General features: G+C 45.5%; 1 protein-coding gene across 7 annotated transcripts in view; it reads left to right on the top strand.

Moving 5' to 3' along the window:
* Nucleotides 1–23,471, top strand: part of UBLCP1 (ubiquitin like domain containing CTD phosphatase 1) — a 261,529-nt gene that overhangs the window by 129,268 nt on the left and 108,790 nt on the right. For all 7 annotated transcript variants that reach the window (XM_074390300.1, XM_074390299.1, XM_074390298.1 and 4 more), the window contains 4 exons: nucleotides 4,259–4,331; nucleotides 7,002–7,147; nucleotides 9,657–9,703; nucleotides 23,210–23,308. The gene's annotated coding sequence lies outside the window, so the exon portion shown is untranslated. The remainder of the gene's footprint in view (nucleotides 1–4,258; nucleotides 4,332–7,001; nucleotides 7,148–9,656; nucleotides 9,704–23,209; nucleotides 23,309–23,471) is intronic.

Genomic DNA, 23,471 nt, shown 5'->3' with positions numbered 1-23,471 from the left:
TTTTCCCCTTCTGATTCCTTCTAAGAATTTACTTCAGCTACCTGCTTCTTGCTGCAAACTTGGAGTTGTAAAATCATAGAGTCTAGGGTGTCACCTGAATTGCACTCACATAGGGCATAGCAGTGTCTGTAGAGCAGAATGAGGTAGGGAAGGAAAGTCATGTTGAGCTCACGCTGAGAAGGAAGAGGGAATAGAAAAATGGGCCATTTGAAAGCAAAACTGCCTTGAATTCTCTAATAGGCTCTGTCTTGCAAACAAGAACAGGAAGATAGGGTGGGAGGGGATGTTAGTTTTTAGCAACTGTTTTAAACTGACAACAGAGGAAGAGAGACCAGAACCACAAGTTAATATTTTGCACTTTGGCATCATTTGATTTTTTAAAAAATCCCCAGTCATAGGAGGGGCTGTCCTTGGGTGAGGGGTTCTGTTTTGAACTGGAGGGAGATCTGGGTGAAGCATGGATGCAATGTATGTTCTCTTCCTCAAATCACTCTTCATCTGCATCACCAGATGCTGGAAATCCCCAGGGTTAGCTTTTTAAAATTTTTGGCTATATTATAAAGTTCATTTAATGCCTTCCACAATGGTGTCTGAATTGACAGGTGAGCTAACTGAGGCTTGGAGCAGTTAAAGCAATTAGTGGAAATCCACGCAGCTAGTAAAGCGCACAGCCCAGAATCTGGACCCAGATCTGTCTGATTCTAAATCCTTTCTATCACACCAGTGGCCCCAGCAGATGCTCACTCCTTTAGATTAAGTACCCTCTCCATCAACTCCATTACACAGTTTCTTAAGCAAATAGCATGAAGACTCAGACGACAGGCTTTGGAGTCAGTAAGGCTCAAATTTAAATTTTGTCTCCAGCCTTGATTATTTGTGTAACTTTGAGCATGCAACACAAAGTCTACTCAAAAAAAGCTGTGAAGAGGATGTCCAGCAAAGCTGTGGTAAAGTTTACTAAATTATTGTTATTATTTTTTGAGATGGGGACTCTCTGTTGCCTAGGCTGGAGTGCAGTGGCACAATCAGAGTTCACTGTAGCCTCAACCTCCTGGGCCCAAGCCATCCTCCTACCTCAGCCTCCGAAGTAGCTGGGACTACAGATGCATGCCACCATGCCTGGCTAATTTTTTTTTTTTTTTATAGAGAAGGAGTTTCACTATGTTGCCCAGGCTAGTCTCGAATTCCTGGGCTCAAGAAGTGATCCTTCCACCTCAGCCTCCTAAAGTCCTGGGATTACAAGTGTGAGTCACCACGTCTAGCCTTGTTAAATTTTAATCTTTGAGCCATGAGTGTGTGATAACAGAACAGGATGGGGACGGATAACAATGATGAGAATATTAGCTAACACTTCTTGAGCACTTAGAATGCATCAGACACTGTGCGAGGTGCTTGCCATGGTACTATCTTAATTAACCTTTCTAACAATTCAATGATATGTACTATTAGCCAACCTCAATGTACAGATAAGAAGCTCATCCAGCTACAAGTAGGGGAGCCAGGGTCTGAAACTAGGTGGGTGGACTCTGGAGCCTGTGCTCACACTAGGAGTTAAGCTTGCAGGGGCCCTTGTGGGACTTTGGGAGCAGATGGTGATGCTTAAGGAGGGTTGAGTAGGAGGCTATGGTCCTGGGTTCAGTGTGTGGGCTTTGAGCATCAGAGGGTGAGGAAGAAGGTGACAAGAACAGGGTGAGATAAGGTAACCATAGAGTGGAGATTTGGACATTTGAAACAGCTGTCACCTGTAGGACGATGTCTTAGTCCATTCTTGTACTGCAGTAAAGGCATACTGAAGACTCGGTTATTTATGAAGAAAACAGGTTTAATTGGCTCGCAGTTCTGCAGGCTGTACAGGAAGCAAAGCAGCTTCTGCTTCTGGGGAGGCCTCAGGAAGCTTCCAAACATGGCAGAGGGCAAAGTGGGGGACAATGTGGTTCATGGGGCAGGAGCAGGAACAGGAGCAAGAAAGAGTGAGGGAAGGAGGTGCTGCACACTTTTAAACAACCAGATCTTGTGAAAACTCACTCACTCTCATGAGAACAGCACCAAGGGGATGGTGCTAAACCACGCATGAGAAACTGCTCCCAGCCCCACCTCCAACACTGGGGATTACAATTCCACATGAGATTTGGTGGGGACACAGATCCAAACCATATTCAGATGGTTTCTAGGGAAAGGCAGTTGAATCTGAACCCCAAAGGTGAATCACAGACTGTCAGGGCTGGAAGTTCCTTAGACATGGTCTAGTCTGATGGTCTTTTAAACTGTACCCCATGGAAGCTTAGAGTCCTTCAAGGGTATGAATGGATAGAGGTAGTGGGATGGAGAGGGGTCTTCAAGATCTTGTGGTATACAGCAACTGAAGTAATTCCATTTCTCTTTTTACCCTTTTTGTTGTTGTTGAGGTACAACTTACATATAACAAAGCACATCAATCTCAATTTGTGTGATGAGGCTGGGCACGGTGGTGCAAGGCTGCAATCCCAGCACTTTGGGAAGCTGAGGTGGGGCGGATAGCTTGAGCTCAGGAGTTCAAGACCAGTCTGGGCAACATGGCGATACCTTGTCTCTACAAAAAATACAAAAATTATCTGGGAATGATGGCTCTTGTCTGCAGTCTCAGCTTCTCAGGAGGCTGAGGTGGGTGGATCACTTGAACCCATGAGGTTGAGGCTGCAGTGAGCTCTGACTGTGCCACTGCACTCCAGCCTGGGTGCCAGAGTGAGACCCTACCTCAAAAAATAAATAAAATAAAAAATAAATAAATAAAGCCTGATGAGTTTCTGTAAACTTATGCACACATGTAACCACTACCCAGCTCAAGATAAAGAATCTTTCTAAAGTCTCAGCAGTTCTCTCTTGTTCTCTCCCATCAGTGCTCTAACCAAAGAGAACCACCATTTTCATATTATTTATTTTTTAACTCAAATAAATGGAATAGTAGAGAATGCATTCATTGTGTCAAACTTCTTTTGATCAAAATTGTGTCTAGGAGATTCATCTATGTTGTTGCATGTACAAGGGGTCCACTCTTTTTCCTTGCTGTGTAGTATTCTGTTGTGTGACTATACCAGAATTTATTTAGCTTTTCTGCTTTTAATTGGCATCCAGGTTGTCTCCATATTTTGGTGTTATGAACATAGCTGCTATGCACACTCTAGCACAGCCTTTCTGGGGACAATGGACACATTTCTGTCAGGTATATACCCAGAGTGGTGTTGCAGGGTCACGGGGTGGCTGCATGCTTAGATTTAGTGGGCAGGGCAGCTCTATTTTTGAACAGATGTTTCATAGAGTAGGAATCCTCATATAAGATTTTTCCTGGAGAAAGGGTGTGATTGCTTACATTTTTCTTTAAGTGGAAAAAGTTTCAATTCCTCTAGTGCAATCTTCTGCATTTACAGTTGGTGAAACTGCAACTCAGAGAGGAAAGTGATTTGTTCAGACTCAGGCTGCGAGAAAGTCACAGCCAGATTGTTCAAAACTAGCCTGAACATTTTGTATTGAGTTTCAAAGTCTATGAAATGGATCCTAAATGCCACTCGGACTGGTTGCTTGTCAGATATGGACAGGAAACCATAATCAGAGTCAGAAGCCTTGGCTGGATCCCCAAAACTCACACTAACAAATGTGAGCCAGGGTGAGGTGCTGCTGTGGGCCTCAGTCTCCCTAACTGAGAAGTGGATGTACTTGTTTCACAGCAATGCTGGATGAAAGGAGGTAATGATGGGGAGACATTTTATAGCTGGGAAACTCTTGGTAAATTGCTATTATCATTATCAAAATGTATTCTAAGGGGATGCTTGGGCAAACATGCTGTTTTCTTGCAGTATAAATGTTTATAATAATTCACTATTTTCTGTTTTATATTTTAGTCTGAGTTAATAGCTTTCAATGAAAATTTCTTCCCCTTCATTAAAGAGTCAGTGTGGTAGATAGTATTTTCCAAAGATAGCCACAGCAACGTATAGCCCATCCGTCACGCTACTCTTACACTGTGGACATTTTTATAATGGGATATACCTGCATTGAAGGGGTGGTCTGTGTTCCCTCCCCTTGAACCTGGGCAGGCTTTTGTAACTGCCTTGACTCACTGAAAGTGCAGAAATGGCAGTGCGCCAGGAGGAATGCAGAGTTGGAAAGGAAAAGTCTAGATTTTGGGGTGCTTCCTGGAGAGAACAGAAGCACCCCTTGGGAGGAGATACTGCCGTGGCTTTAACTTTTCTGGTTTTATACTGTGGTCCTCTTCACTTTTCAGATTTCTTCATGAGAACTTTCCCCCGAAGAGGAAAGCATACGTCTAGCAAATACCCCATCAAGTTAAAGCTGAGGTAAGAACTGAGTGCTCCTTAGCTTCCAATTCAGGCGGTGTTTTAGTCATTTTGGGGGAGCCCGTTGACTCTGGGAGAAAGGCCTAGAGCTCAAAATCTCCTGGGGTTGTGGGGGCTGGAAACAGGAGCTTTGAGTGACAGCACACAGGGAAATAGTGACAGCTCCCCTTTGCCTGAGGGGCAAAGGGACTCCTGGTGCCCAGAGACCTAGAGGCAGAATGGCACCCATGGGGGTGAGTGGTTAAGAGGCACACAGAGAGAGCTAGATTTCTGCCCCTTGACTTTCCCCTCCCTGAGAGCTCCAGGCTTCTGTGAATAAAGGTCCTCACCACAGTTCTAAAACTAATAACTATCTTGGCTGGGCACAATGGCTCACACCTGTAATCCCAGCACTTTGGGAGGCTGAGGTGGGAGGTTTACTTGAGCCCAGGAGTTGGAGACCAGCCTGGGAAGCATAATGAGACCCTGTCTCTACAAAAAATACAAAAAAGTTAGCCAAGTGTGGTGGATCTCACCTGTAGTCTCAGCTACTCGGAAGTCTGAGGTAGGATGATTGCTTGAGCCCAGGAGTTGGAGGTTGCAGTGAGCTATGACCACACCACTGCACTCCAGCCTGGGCCACAGAGAGAGACCATGTCTCAAATACATACATACATTCATACATACATACATGCCTTATATGTGCAAATCACTTTACATACTGGGAGGCAGGTTCATATGTGTGACTTCATTTGATTTTTCCAATGACCCTGTGAATAAACCAGAGAATGTATCATGGTCATCATCATCTTAATGTTATGTTTAAAGAAACTGAGAGGGTGAATAAAGGCTTTGCACAAGATCCCACAGTAGCAGATGGAAATGCCAGTGAGAGAACCAGGTGTTTTCGCTTTGTGAGCTTTCTTCCATTGCATTGCACACTTGATCCATGGAGGAGTGGGAGTTTGGGGCGCCATAGCAGAACAATGGTAGAGCTAACTTGAGGAAGAGGCACTTTTCACCCCTCAGATTGCCCCCAGAAGGTAGCTGTCTCTTTGGCTGGCAGCATGGTGTTGATTCTATGTAAGAATAAAATGCCCTGGGCTAGCCACCTCTGCCCTAGCTTTCACTTCCACCACCACATAACTCCCTAGCCCCTATCAGAAAAGAAGCATTCTATTAGTTATTTATACCTTAGTTAGAATTTAAGGACTTATGTTTTCTCTCTTAGCAATATTTGCATTTAAATCTTATTTATTTATTTATTTTTTTGAGACAGAGTTTCGCTCTTGTTACCCAGGCTGGAGTACAATGGCATGATCTTGGCTCATCACAACCTCCGCCTCCTGGGTTCAAGCGATTCTCCTGCCTCAGCCTCTGGAGTAGCCGGGACTACAGGCATGCGCCACCATGTCCAGCTAATTTTTGTATTTTTAGTAGAGACGGGGTTTCACCATGTTGACCAGGATGGCAGGATGGTTTCGATCTCTTGACCTCGTGATCCACCCGCCTAGGCCTCCCAAAGTAAATCTTATCTCTGATTGTGATTTTTGTCTCACAGAAAAGATGGTTTCTGGCATCAGTAAGCAGATAGAAAAGCGTCATCTCAGGGGCAGGGTGGGAGTGAGTGGGAGAGATTTTGTAGACACCCTCCTTATATGTCAGCAGATGCTAGCTACTTGAATCACAGCAGGTCACTTACCAAATATCTGAGTGCTGGATGCTGGGGACAGAGTGATGAATAGGATGTGGTCCATTCAGGTGCTGGGATACAGCATGAAAAGATTGCAATTCATGGCAGGGGCCATAGACGGGTGGGGGAGGAAGGCAAGGAAGCAACTGATAGTGATCTGCTAAGTGCTACTATAGATGTAAGTGTTCAGGCTGTTCTGGGAGCCTGAAGGAACTGGGGTCGGAGTGGAGGTGAAGGTGATATCATTTGGCTGAATCTGAAAAAGTGACAGAACTTCCCTTTATGAATATCTTAGTCCAGGTACTCTAGAAAAGCAAATCTGAGGGATCATGTGCACAAACTGGGGTCAGGGGGGCGGGAGGGAGTGCAACCTCAGGGAAGAAGATTCGAGGGAAAGGGTGTGTGTGTGCGGTGGTGAAGGAGGAGGGTAACGGGAAGGAAGCATTATTGTGTTGACAGCTCTGCAGCAGCCCTGTAGCTTGCTCCATCTTGCTGGACAGTCACAAAGAGCCTTTATGGACCTCTGTCCCCTGAGCAGGGCTCTACAGGAGGACAAACACCTCTCCACTTCTTTCCCATTTTGAGTCCCCCAAAGGCCAAGCTTGCTCCACAGGGAGTCATCTCTTGTGCATTTCTAGTTTGAGTCACATACCCTGAAGCTGGCAAGTCTGGGAGTGATGGGAGCTGCCAGAGATGGCTGTTGTCAACCATAGGGCCAAGATGCCGGCAGAGAAAATCCAAAGTAGCCTAGAAAAGGAGCCCCTTTGAAATGTCAGAGCATTTGCACACAGTGGATTGTTGAATCCTCACAATAACCCTGTGTTGTGCCTTGAATTGTGTACCCCAAAAAGATGGGTTGAAGTCCTAACCCTTGCCACCTGTGAAAGTGACCCCATTTGGAAATAGGGTCTTTGCAAATGTAATCAAGATGCAATTTAAGATGAGGTCATGCTGGAGCAGGGCAGGCCCTTAATCTGATATGACTGTCGTCCTTTAAGAAGAGAAGAGATACAGAGAGGAGAATGCCACCTGAGGACACAGATGCACAGGTGAATCTGCAATCTCTTCATGCCGTATCCCAGCACCTGAATGGACCACATCCTATTCATCACTCTGTCCCCAGCATCCAGCACTCAGATATTTGGTAAGTGACTTGCTGTGATTCCAGTAGCTAGCATCTGCTGACACACAAGGAGTACGTCCATAAAATCTCTCCCACTCACTCCCATCCTGCCCCTGAGATGACGCTTTTCTTCTGCTTACTGATGCCAGAAACCACCTTTTCTGGGAGACAAAAATCACAATAAGAGATAAGATTTAAATGCAAATTTAAATGCTCAGTGATGATGGAGGCAGAGACCACAGGGGTGCATCTACAAGCCAAGGATTGCCAAGGACTTCTGGCAACCCTGGAAGCTAAGAGAACAGGGTGAAATGGGTTCTCTCTATGAGCTTCTAGAGAGAGCATGGCCCTGCCAACACCTTGATGTTGGACTTTTGGTTTGTGTCAGAGAATAAATTTCTGTTATTTTAAATACCCACACTCCTTTATGGCACTTTGTAATGGCAGCCCCAGGAAATCAAACGAAACAAGGCTCTTGCTCACATTTTCACAGCTAATCATTAGCAGAGCTAGGGGCTGAAGCCAGGTTTGCCTGTTGCCTAGATTTGATTTGAAAAGCAGTGAAAGCTTTGCAGGGGTGGAATGTGGGAGAACAAAGTGTGTTCATCTCTGTGGGTACGTTGTAGGTATACATATTCACAGGGCACATGAGATATTTTGATACAGGCACACAATGCATAACAATCACATCAGAGTAAATGGGCTATTCATCACCTCAAACATTTATCCTTTGTGTTGCAAGTAATCCATTTATACTCTTAGTTATCTTTAAATAAACAAATTTTATTTTATTTTATTTTTTACTGTAGTCACTCTATGGTGCTAGCAAATACTAGGTCTTACTTATTCTTTGTATATGTTTGTACCCATTAACTATCCCCACTGACTACCCTTCCCAGCCTCTGGTAACCATTCTTCTACTTCTATGTCCATGAGTTCAATTGTTTTCATTCTTAGCTCCCATAGAAAAGTGAGGTGATGTGATGTTTGCCTTTCTGTATTTGGCTTGTTTCAGTTAACATAATGACCTCTGGTTTCATCCATGTTGTTGGAAGTGATGGGATCTGATTCTTTGTTATGGCTCTCTATTTTTATTTTTATTTATTTATTTTTTTTCGAGATGGAGTTTCGCTCTTGTTACCCAGGCTGGAGTGCAATGGCATGATCTCGGCTCACCACAACCTCCGCCTCCTGGGTTCAGGCAATTCTCCTGTATGGCTCTCTGTTGTGTATACGTACCACATTTTCTTTATCCATTTGTCTGTTAACGGACACTTAGGCTGCTTCTGAAACTTGGCTATTATGCATAATGCTGCAGTAAGCATAGAAGTGAAGATATCTCTTCAATATACTGACTAAAATAAAAAATTTAAAAAACTAGGTGATGCTGTCTCACACACACAAGAGAGCAGCTCTGTCCAAGATGGAGGCCATATGGCTACTGAGTGCCTGAACTGTGGCCAGTCTAAACTGAAATGGGCTGTGTGCGAAAAACACATATTGGGTTTTAAAGACCTAGCACAGAAAAGAATGTAAAGTATCCAGTTACTAATTTTTAATATTGATGGTATATCAGAATGATTGTATTTTGGATATACTGGGTTAAATAAAATATATCATTAAGCTTCCTTGCACCTTATTAAAAAAGCAGCCACAAGAAAAATATAGTCACATATGTGCTCGTGGGATTTCTAATGAAGAGCACTGCTCTGGAAGGTGGGTTCTTTGATGGCAGGGAGCATCTCTGTGCTGTTGACTGTGGGTCCGAGAGCCAGAGCAGGCCCTAACATGCAAGAGCCCCTTAACACGTAATTGTGGATAATTGAATGAATGAATAAACGAATGACCAAATCCAATCCAACCCTGCATCTGCTGGTCTGGTCCCTGTGAACGTAAGATTGGATGTAGTTTTCACCTTGCCTTCTCTTTCTGGGCAGTCATTCAATGACTCTGAGGCTTACAGACAGTAATGCATGCTACACAGTGCCAGCTAATGGAGAGGCTGGATGTGAGGCGGAATTTGGAGAATAAGAACGGCCAGAGTATTTCCAACCACAGTGGCAGTGACCACTTACTGGATACAAATTCTGTACCTGGCATCATTCTAGGCGCTTTATATGGAGTGACTCGTTTAATTCTGACAACTTATGACATCAGTCCCAACTCTGTTTGACAGAGAAAGGAAATTAAAGCTCAGACAGATAAAATTATGTCCACAGGGTTACAGAGCTGTTTTTTTGTTTTTCTAAACCCAGTTCTGTCTGACATGACACTTGTGCTCTTCACCACTGTCATAGAACACAGGGAGGAAGAGACTGGGGGTCCTACCAACACAGGGTGATACTGAACCAGGTCTCATTGATTCTGAGGCCCCGGCTCCTGATAGCAGGTGGTCTCAGCTCTCTAGGATTTGTAAAACCCATTGTCTGTGTCTAGTATCATGGAGCATTTGGCCACATAATGTCTGTGCATTTAGACATGTCCTGTCCTTGCATCTGGCCATATCTTGACTGTGCATCTCTTTCACTAGATGGTGGGACCACTCTCTGTACCTATAAAGTGGCGTTGAGTGTACAGGTGAGTGAGCATTCCCAGTGTTGGAGGGGGGGCTTGGTGGGAGGTGACTGAATCATGGGCATGGTCCTTCATGAATGATTTAGCACCATCTCCCTTGGTACTGTCATCGCAATAGTGAGTGAGTTCTCTTGATATCTGGTTTGGAAGTGAGTAGCACCTCCTCCCTCTGTCTTGCTCCCACTCCCACCGTGAGAGACACCTCACTCCCCCTTTGCCTTCCACCATGATTGGAAGCTTCCTGAGACTTCCTCAGAAGAAGTGACTATGCTTCCTGTACAGCCTGCAGAACCATGAGCCAATTAAATCTCTTTTCTCTATAAATTACCCAGTCTTAGGTATGTCTTTACAGGTTTGAGAGAATGGACTAATACAATGGGCAACCCAGACTGAGCAAACCAAATGGAAAAAAGCATAAAGATATAAACCCATGGTTTACATTTGGGGCAGTAAGTAGTCCAGAGTGGCAGTGGTGTGTATGTTTGGGGTGGGCAGACAGAGGGAACATCTTACGAAGAGAAAGCATCAGGGAAGGGGGCTGGAGGCAGATTGTATGAAAATCTGAAGGCCAGGTAAGGGGCTTGGACTCTCTCTGGGGTCCATGAGGAGCAGGAGTATGATGGGCAGTGCTGAATGCTGCCAAGTCTGTTTTGGCTGTTTAGTGGAGAACCAATTGGAGGCAAGAGGCCAGATGCTGTTTGAAGCCAGTTCATTTTGCATGGTTATGGCAAGTGAGCCTTAAGAGCAAATGGCACAGAACCTGTGTCCATCTGCACATCTTCCCTTATAGCTCTGCAGAAAGACTTGCTCCATGTAGGTCCCAGCAGCCTCGTTTTCAGGAGTCAGTTCACTAACAGGTGCAGAGCTTTCTGGGAATCAAGCAAAATTACAATGAGCCTTCATATTATGATGTGTGTAATGGAGTTATCTTCTGCCTGATCTTGGGACTTCCTTTCCACTCAAGCTCTTTGTAACAGCAAGTCACTTGTGGGCTCTGGGACGCAGAAATAAAAGCAAGTGGACACCTTCTAAGTGTCAGCCACTATTCAAGGATCTTGACATGTGTTAACACCTTTAGTGCCCAGAATGTATCATGGAGGGAGGAGCAATTGCTATCCCCATTTTACAGATGAGACAATCAGATAGATTAAGTAACTCATTGAAGCTCGCACAGCCAGTGAGTGGAAGAGCTGGATTTAAACTCCAGAGCCCATAGTTTTAACTGCTATTTTTAAAATTGCCTCTCCCTTTTTAAATATGATGCTTTTTATTTCTACAATGATCGCAGCTCCTTATGAAATAGGTAATATCGTTACATTTCAGTTTATAGGTGAACAAGCCAATGTTCAAAGAGGGATCATAGTTGTCCCAGGTCACACAGCCAGAAAGTGGCTGAGCTAGAACTTGAACCCAGGTCTGTCTAACTTTGCAGCCTCACCCCTGTTTACCAGGAAGGGGTGAGGGAAGGAGAGAAGGTAAATGCAGGGGCCAGTCTTGTGATTCCTCACCAGAGGGCAAGCACTCTCCAGCCTATGATGTTTCAGTCTCCTGTCTCCATAAAATGATATTTTTTTGTTTTCATAATTTGGAAATTCCACAGTAGGGCATAACATCATGACTCTACCCTTGGTCACATCCACCACTTCTCTTGGCCAAGCCTTTGGCTGTTTCAAGTTGTGATAGCAAAACTCTATCTCAGAGCTGGAGCTTCCGAATGTCAGGGCTTCCATCTGGGTCTGGAGGATAGTGGTTTCAGGGAGTGGTTTCTTTTTGAGCAAAGAAAACTGCTATTCAAATCCAATCTTGCTTCACATTTCAAAAGTCTGCTCTTAGGCCGGTGTGTGTGTACATCTGTGACTGTCAACAGGCATCCAGAGATGGGGTGGGAAGTGATGCTCCATGGCCACCATAGGCCAGAGAGGAATCAGGAAGCTGACATACAATGAATTAGGCATTGCTTCATTTTGTGAGCAGCATCACCTTCAACTGATGTTCATGTAGCAAGGCTTCCTATGAGGGAATCTGAGCAGCATGTAGCAATAACACATTTGAGCACTCACTACAAGCCAGGAACTACATTACGTATGACATACACACCATCTCACTTAGTGCTCAAACAACACTGTCATAGATTTCGTTACCCCTGGTTGAGAGATGGGGAAACCAAGTGGCTAAATGGCTTGCCCCATGACTGAGGCAAGATTCAGACCCAGGTCATACTCTTAAGTGTACATATTGAACACCTGCATCTCTGACTAGTATCTGAAAAATAGAATGTAGGAGGGCAAAGGAGGATGCAGGGAGACCAGTTAGGAGGCAACTGCAGGAGTCCAGGATGAGACAAAATTGTTGCTTGGACTAAGGTGGTATTATGGAAGTAGTAAGAAGTGGTTGAATTCAGAATATAGTTTGAAGAAAGGCAAAACAACAGGGCTTGTCAATGGAGTGAAGGTGAGCCATATGGGAAAAAGATGAGTCAAGGATAAGACCTAGACTTTTGGCCTCAGCAACAAAGTACAAGGAGGTGTCATTTAATGAGAGGTAGTTGTTAAGGGGAGGAAAGGGTTTGGTGGTGGGTATCCAGTGTTAACTTGGTGGGTCAGTTAGACAACCGTGTGGAGACATGATCAGGGGAGAGGTAGGGGAAGGAAGTGTGGATTTGTCACCAGTTTATGGACCCAGTTTAAAGTCCTGGGGTAGATGAGATGATCAAATAGAGGATTGTAAATAGAAAAATAGCCAAGGGCAGAGCTTTGTAGAGCTTAACAATTAAAGGTCAAGTTGAAAAGGGATAGCAGGCAGAGGAGACTGAGAAGGAATAGCAGTGAGTAGGAGGACAACAAGGCACTGATCAACAAGGAATACGTTTTAAGAAGGAGGGGTGATCATCTGCTCACTGGCACTGAAGGTCAAGTAAGACAAGGAAAGAGTTGGCCAGTGGCTTTGGCAAAGTGTAGCCCATTGACGACTTTGACATTCCAGGAGGAACACATTCTCTACACCTGTCATGATAGCTGTTCTTGAATCTCTGGGCAAAAATTCCCAAGATTATGGAGCCTAGAGATGGCAGAGCCAACACTCAGATGGTCCTAGGTTTGAACTTTGGATCTGCCCATAGCTGTGTGACCTTGGGTAGTTACTATCTCTCCTTGAACCTCATTTTCCTCATCTATGAAATGGGAGTGACAGTGCTCACAACTTGAGGCAAGGATTGAATGAAATAATAAGTAAAAACATAAAGCAGCAAGTGCTTAGGAGGTAGTAGATATTTTTATTATAATAATTTTTTAAAAATAAAGACCAGATCTCACTCTGTCATCCAGGTTGGAGTGCAGTGATATGATCATGGTTCACTGTAGCTTCGACCTCCTGGGCTCAAGAGATCCTGCTGCCTCAGCCACCCAAGTAGCTAGAACTACAGGCATGCACCACCATGCCTGGTGGATTTTTTATTTTTAGTAGAGATGGGAGTCTCACTATGTTGCCCATGCTGGTCTTGAACTCCTGGCCTCAAGTGATTCTCCTACCTTGGCCTACCAAAGTGCTGAGATTACAGGCGTGAGCCACGGTGCCTGGCCTATTATTTTAACTTTTATATATTTTAAAAAACATTGTTAGCTCAAGAGTGATACCTATATTTCTGAGAAAAATCTGACCTAATTTTGAGCAGAGCTTTATTAATGCCAGGGAATCTAACGGGAAATTCTTTGAGGGTTGAAACTTTTTTTTCCCTGTGGCACCCCAAATGCCCAGCATGTAAGTGGATTTAATCCAATCAGGTCAATCCCTGTTCTGAGCAGTTTTATATTGCTCCCTGGGAAGAGACCTAGATCCCTATCTGGGCTCACAAGACTGGGTAGTCTAACCCCACCCACCTGTGCTGCCTGGTCACACACCATACTCCCCCCAACCACCACGACAGCACTCTACTTGGTCCATGCACTAGGGGGCGCTGCACATTCTACTTCCCCTATACTCTCCCTTCCCTGTCCTTTTCCCTGTGTTAATTTCTTCTTGTCTCCTGGGGCAATGGCTACTTCCCCAGGAAGCCCTTCCTGAATTTCTGGACCAGGTCGATTCCTTTCTTAGAGGCTACCAGAGCCTCTGTGCCTTTCCTTCCTGGCATTTAGCTTGTTTCTGGTCATACATTTTTGGTGCACATGTTAGTTTAACACCTGACTTCAGCACTAGATTCTAAGCACATGGGGCCGGAACTGATCTGTTTTGCTCACCAATGTGTGCCCTGTGTTGATCCCAGGGCCTGGCACACAGTAGGCAGGCAACACATAATTGTAGACTGAGTGAGTGAGTGAGTGGGCATTTAACACAATGAATGCATGAACAGATGGCTTTCCTTTTGTAGAGCAATGCAGGTGTCTCTGAAAGGTTGTTGGAAAGGCAAATATAATACCAAATTTTATTTCATTTACTTTAATTACAATACGAAGGAGAATAAATCTTGCCCTTGAAATGTAATAAAGGCCTACTTTAAAATCTCAACTGTCTTTTTCACTGGCTTAGTTTTTAAAATGATAATTTCCTGATAAGCCATAAATAATACCACTTAAAATAGATTCCTGACTTGGCTAGGCCACTAACTAGCTGCTGATCGTAGACAGGTCACTTAACACTCTGCATGTCACCATTTACGGTGTATGGTTCTTGTGAGGCTCTGGGTTGATGGCACGAGAGCCCTTTGAAAGCAGGGTCCTATTTATTATCCATTATTCTCAGTCTTATTAATAATAAGAAGGAACAGGCTGCGTGCCAGAGATAGTTGAGTAGATTTGCAGGGCTGCAGGATTGAGGCCGCAGAGAAAAATGAAAAGAAATGAAATTGGTTGAGAAATATTTAAAAGGGGTGTTGGGAAATGAAGGGTAGAGGTGACCAGAGACAATAACGGCTGAGGGTTTATGTCTACTGGGCTGAGCAAAAAGACGGGGCTGTTGGTGACCTGAATAAATCACTCTCATGGCCAAATTCTTAGAAGCTGCATAGGGAAGGAGAGAAAGGAATAAACTCCTTGGCTCACCGTGTGGTGGCAGAGGAGAGATGCCGGCGACTCCCAGGTGACCTTGGCTGATCAGGGCTGTGGCTCTGAGGTCAGGGAGGCTGGCAGCTGTTGGTGGGGAGGGTGAAGCTGTCGCCCACCAGGCAAATTATGCTACCCAGCACAGCCTGAGCTCCACCGCTAGGAGGGGACACAGATGCCCGCAGACATGGGAGGAGGAGCAAAGCCATCAGGACAGGGAGGGGAGGGGTGTGCAATCCAAGCCTTCAGGGCTGGGCAGGAAATGGGAAGAATTGGGCAGCCCAGAGGGAATGGGGTCCCAAAGAGCCCAGCCCAGTTAAAGGGCAGCAGCACCTCAGCAACAAGTAGCTGGTGTTGTGTGAGGATGCACCACTTACCGTCACTATCCAGATTTTCCAGAGAGATTGCCCGTCCTGGGTTTTAAATGTGGAATCATGCCATTTGCAGAAAAACAGAAACCAACCAACCAAACAACAGCAACAAAATCTCTGTAGGCCAACAGGACAGTCTGATGGCTGTGTGTGGGCTGCTCTTTTGTGATCTCATTTGATGCTCCATTTGGGGGCTCCATCCCTGCCCTCCCCCTTCCAGGGTGGGGATGGAGGAGACCATTTGACTCTGTGGCAAAGGGTCCTGTAAGCTCACCTAACCCATCTTCCATCTTTAAGAAGACCACTAGAAGTGAACACACACAGAGTAAAATGTCAGCTCACCATAGGTGCTATGAACAAAGACAATGCAGGATAATGGGGAGAGAGAGTGATGGAGGCATTTATTTTTGGTTGGATGACCAGGAGAGGTCTCTGTGTCCTCCCTTCTCCCAAGCTCTCAGAGGTTTAACAATATTTCACCAGGTTTCCCTGGCCTCATTCATAGGTGCTAATGAGCAGCTGGGGGTTGGCTGAGTAGCTGCAGTAATCCAAAAGGGTTTCCCTTTCACCCTCTGTATCCCTGGCCTCGGAATTAGCCTCAGCTCCAGCCAAGGAAGCAGGTGCAAAGCCGAAATCTTGATTAAGAGTAAGTATTTTTGCCTCCACAGCTGGAAGCAGCTGGCCGCTGAGTCTGGGACGAGAGGAGCCTGCACGCTGCAGGACAGCAGGTAGGGGAGGAGAGGAAGCAGGAGCCACTAGCTCCTGGCCATGGTTGTGCATCCCCTGCTCAGCCTTACTTGGAGGGGAATAGACAGACATAAGGGATGCAGTAAGTCAGGGCAGGTCCTGCGGCCTCACATATGTCTCCTCTCCCCCGGGTCTCCCTGCCTGAAATCTTATCATCAGACAGTAACTTTTCTGAAAGCTGCAGTGGCATCTCTAAATCTCTTTTTTTCCAAGACAGAAAACTGTGGGAGTTGTAATGCTTCCCATCTCAAAGAGAAAGAGAGTTCTCCCTGTGAGTTGCAAGGCCATCTGTGATATGCAGCCCCAACTCACGGGATGGCTACATAATTTTGGGGGCCCAGAACAAAACGACGAATTGGCCCACAGCATTATTGCCATCTCCCTGAGCACAGGGATTTCTGTCTTTTTGTTTTGGCTTGATGATAGCTCTATCTCCAGTGCCTGGCACCTGATAGAGGCTTACTATTTTGTTGTTGATGTTGAAGAAAAGCACAGTGTTTTGAGTCATGACGTGGATCTATTGGTAGGATGTTCTTTTAACATTTATTATGCTTTTATGGCATTGGGCTAAGGAAGTGGGGTTTCAGCCCTGATGCACAGGGGAATTGCCCCAGCAATTCTTAAAAATCCCAATGCCAGACTTTACCTTGGACTAGTTATGTCGGAATCTAGAGGCGGCGGGCGAGAGGACATCAGCATGTTCAAGCTTCCCAGCTGATTTCAACATGCAGCCAAGTTTGAGGACCAGTGCACTGGCTCAGTCACACTTGTTCTCAGTGGCTGTTGTGCATTGTTAGGCAGCTTGTTAACTGCTCAGAGGTCCAGGGCCATTTTCAGATTTTCCAGATTGTTAAATTAGGGAAGGAGGGTCTGTCCTTTAATAAGATCCCTAGGGAATTTTTGCTTACTCCAAAGTTCGCAAACTTAAATCATGCTCAATCCTATGATTGTATTCATTTTACAGACAGGATAAAAGAGGCAGAGAGAGGTTAAGTAGTTTGTCCAAGGTAACAAGGTAGGTAACTGGCAGAACCAGGATTTGAACCTAAGGCTACTGAGCTTACCTATTAGCTTCTCTCCTTTTTCTTTGTGACAAAAACCTAAGTGTGCTCCAGGAGCTGGTTGTGAAAATAAAATAAAGATAAGGTTAGGTGCAGTGGTTCATGCCTGTAATTCCAGCACTTTGGGAGGCCAGTGTGGGCAGATCACTTGAGCTGAGGAGTTTGAGACCATCCTGGGCATCATAACCTAGTAAGACCCTCACCACATCTCTACAAATAATAAAAAAGATAGGGAGGTTATGCATGTAATGGCGTATATTTTAAAGATAGAGAAGTCGGTATTACCACTCCATGGTGAGGAAACAGGCCCAGCTTGGTGAACTCACTCCCACTTCTAGGGTCTTTGGGCCTTTAAGAGGCAGAACTGGGATTCCAGATGTAAGCCATTTTCTCCAGGCTCTCAGGTTCTGCAAGTGAATCATTCAACACCTGGGTCATCCCGGCATCCATGTTGATTGGTGTCTGATAGGCCTGTAACCAATAATGAGAAAGTGAGTGGCGGGGCGGGAAGGCTGGCCAGGTGAATGGGTGAACCAGTGAGGGAGTGAAGGGATCCAGGTAGCTCACTTGCCTATTTCCTGGATCCATTCGATTTTTCAAGCAGAGTTGGATCACTAGAGGGCGATATCGGACAAGAGAAAGAAGAATTCTTCACCGTTGTTTCTAGGACTGGTGAAGATAATGCATCTGTGGCGGTGGATTTAAACCAAAAAGGGAGACTCTAATTGACAGAGCAGTTAGTTGCTTTCCCCTGGGCTTGCAGGCTGATGAGACCCTTTCTCAAGCCCCATTAACTCATTGGGCCACTCCAGACCTTTCTAGGCTTAAAACCAACAGGGCAAAGGGAAGAGGAGGGAAATCTTGGTTGGCCTGAAAAGTGGATGTTTGTAGATAATAGGAGGTTTTAAAAAAAGACATTTTGTAGCTTCCCAGACTTTTATGACATTGATGGGAGTTAATGTTTCGAGAAATGGTATTATAATGAAGTTGTATGCTGAATTAATTTTCCGTAAATAAGACCATACATTTCCACAGATTGCTTTTCTGCCGTATCATGGGAGTGTGTGCTCTTGGTGGATGAGTGTTCTCTCTCCTTCCTCCACCTGCCCCCTCTTCTCTCCATGAGCCTTAGCGTAAACGCGATCTGGGTATGTCTCCACTGGTTGTGTGACCTTGAGTAATTCACTTAAATCTTCTGAATCTCAGAGTCATCAGTGATGACATTGCAGGTTTGTCCTGAAGTTTAAACAGAGAACATGTGGGCCTCCTTGGAACTTCCTTCAGCTTCCTGTTTCTTTGTCTTCTCCTCTCTGCTTTTCCAGTAAGCACCAAAAGTTCTGATGTCAAAAGAGCAGCAAAGTCTTCACTGAGAATTCACCTGGGGCCATTGCTAACCCCAAGATGTGCATTTGAGAAGCTATGAGCATTGGAGGGGGCCCCTAAGGAATGAATTTCAAGTGAAAGACTTTTAGACTCAACACCTACTTAGTGCTAATAATCATTACAATGAAAATAACTCCTATTGGGCGCATATAATGTACTAAGCATTGTGCTGAAGATTTTATAGGTGTTACCTCCCTTAATCCTTGCCACAAACCTTATGAGGTAGGTGTTTCGTTATGTCCTTTTTACAGATGGAGAAACTGAGGATCAGAGAACTTAAGTAATCTAGCTGAGGTCACACAGCTATTAAGTAGCAAAGCTGGAGTCAAACCCAGGTCTGATCCCAACGCTTATGGTCAGGAAGAGGGCTAAGAATAACGTATGTGTATCATTCACCCTGTGCGTGGGTGACTTCCATAGAAAGGTTGTGTGTCCAGGATACTGGAAGGAAGAGGAGGCCACACGTGATAGAAACACCTGGAAACACTTCCCAGAAGCGGTGTCATTTGAGCAGGGCCCTGAGGATTAGTCTGGGTTCTGGAAGGCAGAGATGAGGAGGGAAGAGAATGTTAGAGGAACGACCAAATACAAAGACAAGGAGACTGGAGAGCATGGGGTTTGTTTCGGGGATGTGGATGTATCCGGTAATGTGTCGCCATATGAGTATAAGGGGTGCTAGCTATCATTATTTGCATTTTACACATTAGGAAAATGAGGCACAGAGAAGGTAACTGATTTTGCCAAGGTCACACAGCTAAGTGGCAGAGCTGGGATTTAAACTGCCAGCTCTCTGACTCCACTTCTGTAAGGTGGAGGGCACATATGGATCTCAACTCAGTCACAACTAAGAGAAAGGTTCTAGTACCTGCGGCTTCTGGGGGCAATCCCAAGGCCAGCAGCCCAGCCATACCAGAGGTTCACACACCAGTATGCGCCCCCACACCCCCACCTGGAAATGTAGTGGGGAGAAGAGCGGGGACAGGACGATGTTCAAGTTCTGAGACACCAACAGTAAGAATCGACCTTCGCACCACACCAAGCTTTCTTCTCGGTTTCACCTTGGGATCAGGCTACTCTCTTGCATTCTTTTACATTTTATAATTACTGCTCGTTAACCATGTGCCAGACCCTTCAACAATATTGAGGCATGAGGTTGGCTTAGAAACCTGTGGGAGGTCACGTAGTGAGCAAGCGGCAGATGGAGGATTCAGGCCTGGCCTGGGCTGCATGGGACAGGGACCCCAGGCCACTGGTAGTTCTGTTTATGTGGGTTTTAGACTCAATGAAGTCATGGCTGCTTTGATTCTAGGGACAGAAACTGCCTTGAACCTAGAGAGACATTCATAGGGCCCCAGGCAATATCCACAGATGGACCAGATGCTGATGTTGGCAGACACACAGAAATCCTGTTTGGAGAAAGGTAAGGTGTAAAGGGCACCAGACGGGATTTCCTGCTGTGGAATTAAGAGGAGTCACCAAGGTAGTGATGAGAGCGGAGACTCATCTCCATGTGTTTGTGGAGGAAAGAAGGGAGTGTGTGCGTTTATTCATTAATTTATTCATATCTATTCACTCAGCAGACACACGTGGGGAACCTATTATGTACCAAAGAATGTGCCAGGCATCAAAGAAATAGCAGGGTACAGAGCAGAGCGAAATTTTGCCCTCATAGAGCCTCTCACTCTGCTGGTGATGATGGGCATTAGGGAAGGGGAACAGCTGATGAGCACATAAATCAAATACCTACGTTAGGTGATGGGGGCAAGTGACACAGATGGAAACAAACCAGGGGAGGAGCTGGGAGGTCTGGTGGGTGGGATTTGTTTGGAATGGACCATCACTCTCGCTCCAAAAGGAGCTAGAATTTGGTTCTTTTTCTCTTAAAGAAATAGGTCTTGATTTAGAGACTCCTTAGAGGTAAAGTGCAGGCTAAGCTCCAGTATCTCAGCAGAGAATGCTTGGAGCCAAAATGACACGAGAGTGGTTTCTCTTGGCTCCTCATAGTCAGTGCACTCTCAGCTGATGAGGTAACGGAGGTGGTTTGTACCCAGAAACCCGGGCCCATTGTCCTAAGGTGGGGATGGGAGCAGCACTTCCAGGAGCAAGTGTGGGTGAAGACCAGAATGTTCTGGTGTTCTATCACACTGTACGTCAACAATAAGGTATTTTATATGTCAAATATCTAGAAGAGAGGATTTTGAATGTTCCCCACTACAAAGAAACAAGAGATGCTGTCAGGGACAGGTACACTAGTTACCATGAGCTGATGATTACACCATGGGTACATGTATCAAAACATCATATTGTACCCCATAAATATGTACAATCATTATGTATCAATTTCTTTAAAGACCAAAATGAATATGTGTGCCTGTGCCACAGGTTACCTGTAAGGTGCAGGGCTTCTTGCTGTCTGTTTTGGAAGCAGTTGGGCCTTTTCCCGACTCCCAGTGAAATGGCAAGGAGTTTTGGGGCTCAGTTTTCCTGAAACAAAGATATGGACCCAGAGTGTGACTTCAGCCCAGAATGTTGTACATGTTAAAGCGTGGCTTTGGTGCCTGAATTAAATGTGAATCAGCTGCCTTCTGCTTAGGGCCTATAAACCTCTCCTTCTTTCAAAGTCTCTGGTGGCCAAAGAAACACAGTTTTTTTTTAAAAAAAAATACTAAATATGATCAATTTTGAATTATTTGAATTATTTTCATTAATTGCCAGTCATCCAAAGAACTGATTAAGCACCTTTTGGGTACCAGACACTGTTCTAGGCACAGGTGTGAGCAAGATACATGGTCCCTGTCCTCATGTAGTGCACAGTTGGACCAGATGCTGATGTTGGCACACACACAGAAATCCTGTTTGGAGAAAGGTAAGGTATAAAGGGCACCAGAGGGGATCCCACAGCAGGGAATCCCCCCTGGACACAGAGTAAATGGGTACTCATAGCATGGGGCTCTGAGAGGGGAAGGAGTTTTAGGAGATACTTAAAGATAAAGGTCAGGGATGGCTTCCTGGAGAAAGGAGGTAGCTGGAAGGAGTTTTAGGAGATATTTAAAGATAAAGGTCAGGGATGGCTTCCTGGAGGAAGGAGGTAGCTGGATAAAGAGTTGTGGGAACAGCGTAGATGTCCAGGTGAGAGTGAGGCTGGCCTGGAGTGGAGAGGGCATGGAGCGCACAGCTAGAGGGTCATAATCTGGGGAGGGCGATTTAGGGAGGTGATGGAGAGAGATGCTAGGGCTGCCAGAGCAAAGTACCACTGACTGGGTGGTTAAAACAACAGAAATTTATGTTCTCATCATTCTGGAGGCAGGAAGTTCGAGATCAAGGTGTTGGCTAGGTTGGTTTCTCCTGAGGCCCTTCTCTGTGGGCAGTCATTGCTATTTTGCTCTTTGTCTTCACATGGGCTTCCCTCTGTACATGTCTGTATCCTTATTTTCTTTTAGTGTGAAGGCATCAGGCACATTGAATTAGGGGCCTCCACTTACAACCTCATTTGAACTTAATTACCGTGTTGAAGACTCTATCTCCAAATACAGTCATGTTCTAAAGTACTGGAGGCTCGGGCTTTCAATGTATGAATTTTGTGCAACACAATTCAGCCTGTAACAGATGTATAGTCACTGGATCAAGCAAGGCATTGGAACCATGTTAAGAAGCGTGGACTTTGTCTGGAAGGCAAGGGGGAGTCACTGAAGCGTCTTACACAGAGTGGCAATGCTCATGTTTGCATTTGGCAGAGATCTTACAGCAGTGAGGGGAAAACTGTGGAAGGATAGAGTTGGGTTCAGAAGCTATGAGGATGTTGTCTAAACAAACTTTTGGCAGAGGGAGATTAGGAGGTAGAAACTAGAGGAACTGTGATGGGTCACTCCTCAGGGGCAGGGCAGGGAAGTGTCAAGGTGAGCCGGAGTTCTGGTTTGGGCCATTGGGTGCACCATGGAAATCTTCCCTGAGAATCGTGGTCTAGGTGAGGGGAAGGAGATGAGTCCAACATTAAGGGGGCATGCTGAGTTTCAGGGCCCTGTGGGAAATCTGAGTGGGGCAGGTCTCAAGCTCCGGAAATAATTCCAGGTTGGAGATATGGATTTAGGACTCATTAGCTTGGATGGTAATTGAGGCCGTGGAAATGGATGCGGGAGCGGGGCTAGCCATGAGTTTGAATATTCAGAAAGGAGTTGGCAACTCTTCTTACTGATGCTAGAGATGTGTGTGTGCCCAGAATGACTAACACCTCCGCTCATATGAAGGCCCAGTTAATCTTCAAGCCCACGTTTTCCTCTTGGAGGAACCACTGGGATCCTGGGGTAAGAGAGGGTCTTGGGTCTCCTGGGCATTTGCTCCCTTCCCAAGATCTGAGGACATTTAATTAATTTTGATACTTAATGAGTCACTGGATGCCTTCTCAGCTGAGTCAGCCAAGGTACCCCTCCTGGGAAGCACAAGCCAGGCAGCTCCAACCACTGGCCTTTTTGTCAGAGGGATGGGGCGAGAGAGTGGGGTGTGACTTCCCAGACTAGCAAGCTGTAGCGTCTGACTACATGGAGGCAAGGAAAAACACCAGTGTACAATGGTATTTGCTGGGCTTAAGGGTGCGTGACGCATATTTTTGGTAGTAGTAGCAGATTTGTCTTTTTAAGATGTCTTTTTTGAGCCACTTTTAAAATAACAACAGCTGAAATTTATAGAATCCTCACCAACTTCCAGACAATGTGCTAAGCATTTTACCTGCATTGTCTCAATTCATCCTCACAAGCAAGCACTGTAGTTATTCCCATGGTCCTAAGGATATGATCGAAGTCACATGATGTGACTTCTGAAGCTAGGACGTGAAAGCATCTACCTGGCTCTCTCACTTGTCTCAGGATGTATGCCCAGGGAGCCACAAGCCAACATGTGAAATGTCTGGTTACCCTGCAGGTGCTATGCTGGAGCGAGCATGTGGGGAGCCTCCACAGAGAGTGATGTCCAAGGATCCTCTGCTGTTCCAGCCTCCAGATGTTTGGTACCAAATGGAAGGTAAGTGAGGCTTCCAACCCTGCCTTTGAGCCAACCCAGCTGATGCCAGTAGAGCAGAGATGAGCTGTCCCAACCAAGTCCTGCCAAGATTGCAGATTTGTGAATAAGTAAGTGTTTTGGCTTGAAGCCTTTATGTTTTTGGGTGCTTGGTCATGTAGCTCTA

Source organism: Saimiri boliviensis, chromosome 20 (assembly GCF_048565385.1).
Source record: "Saimiri boliviensis isolate mSaiBol1 chromosome 20, mSaiBol1.pri, whole genome shotgun sequence".
NCBI lineage: Eukaryota > Metazoa > Chordata > Mammalia > Primates > Cebidae > Saimiri > Saimiri boliviensis.
The sequence above is the reverse complement of the archived record's forward strand: the minus strand, read 5'-3'. Positions and strand labels throughout refer to the sequence as shown.